This window comes from Triticum dicoccoides, chromosome 5B (assembly GCF_002162155.2).
Source record: "Triticum dicoccoides isolate Atlit2015 ecotype Zavitan chromosome 5B, WEW_v2.0, whole genome shotgun sequence".
NCBI lineage: Eukaryota > Viridiplantae > Streptophyta > Magnoliopsida > Poales > Poaceae > Triticum > Triticum dicoccoides.
The window spans coordinates 581755331-581757105 of NC_041389.1; positions in this window are offsets into that span (position 1 = coordinate 581755331).

Below are 1775 nucleotides of genomic sequence, written 5' to 3' on the forward strand. Positions count from 1 at the left end.
CCACATATTCTATGAAGATCTTTATTGGTCGAACCGCAATGTCAACATACGTTATTCCCTTTATCATCGGTATGTTACTTGTCCGAGATTTGATCGTCGGTATCTTCATACCTAGTTCAATCTCGTTATCGGCAAGTCTCTTTACTCGTTCCTTAATGTATCATCCCGCAACTAACTCATTAGTCACATTGCTTGCAAAGCTTCATATGATGTGCATTACCGAGAGGCCCAGAGATACCTCTCCGATACTCGGAGTGACAAATCATAATCTTGATCTATGCCAACCCAACAAACATCTTCGGAGATACTTGTAGAGCATCTTTATAATCACCCAGTTACATTGTGACGTTTGATAGCACACAAGGCATTCCTCTGGTGTCTGGGAGTTGCATAATCTCATAGTCGGAGGAATATATATTTGACATGAAGAAAGGAGTAGCAATAAAACTGAACAATCATTATGCTAAGCTAAAGGATGGGTCTTGTCCATCACATCATTCTCCTAATGATGTGATCCCATTCATCAAATGACAACACATGTCCATGGCTAGGAAACTTAACCATCTTTGATCAACGAGCTAGTCAAGTAGAGGCATACTAGGGACATGGTGTTTTGTCTATGTATTCAAACATGTATCAAGTTTCCGGTTAATACAATTCTAACATGAATAATAAACATTTATCATGATATACGGAAATATAAAATAACAACTTTTATTATTGCCTCTGGGGCATATTTCCTTCAGCCACCGCCTCAAGTACCACACTGCAACCGCCTTTGACGCCTTTATACATCCCCTGCCAAGCAAGTGGGCAGTTCTTCCATTTCCAATGCATGTAGTCAATGCTTCCAAGCATCCCAGAAAATCCTCTTGCTGCATTCTGTGCTAGGATCCGAGCAGTGTCTTCCGCATTGGGTGTTCGCAAGTATTGCGGTCCAAACACTGCCACCATTGCCCTGCAGAATTTGTAGAAACACTCAATGGTCGTGGACTCGGCCATGCGCCCATAATCGTCGAGTGAATCACCGGGAGCTCTGTATGCAAGCATCCTCATAGCTGTCGTGCACTTCTGGATTGAGGTGAATCCAAGTTTGCCAGTGCAATCCTTCTTGCACTTGAAGTAGTTGTCGAACTCCCAGGTAGAATTCACAATCCTGAGAAAAAGCTTTCGGCTCATCTGATAACGGCGCCGAAATACTTTGTCGTCGTGCAGTGGAGCGTCGGCGAAGTAGTCGAAGTAGAGCATGCAACAACCTTACAGACGATGCCAGTTCTTTGCTTTCAGCCGCCCCGACACCGAGCCACCTCGCCGCGGCTTTTCATTGCTCGCGAACAGGCCGACGGGGGCGGCGAGGACCATGAGATGTTCCTCTTCCTGGATGTCGGCATCGGCTTCCTCCTCCAGCAGCGCGGCGAGCGCCTCCTCATCGTCTGAGTCCACTGCCGAGCAGACAAATCGCCGAACACCTGGCGGGCGTGGTGGGCGCACACCTGCCGGTATACCGACCTGTGTGGCCGGAACGCCGAAAAAATGCCCGGACGGTGGTGGAGAGGCTGCCGCGGCGAAACCTTCTCTCTTTTCCGGCGGGGAATGGTCTATCTAGCGGTGGTGGGCGGTGGGCGGCGTCGCGATCGGCAGGATGGCGTCCGAGCAGGCGGGGGTGGGAGGCGAATCTGGACGATTGGCTTGACTTTTCGCCTGAAAGTGTGGCCCAGGCATGCTTTCCCCTGTGCCGGAGCCCCCGAGCGCCCCCAGTGCGATGGGTTCAGCCT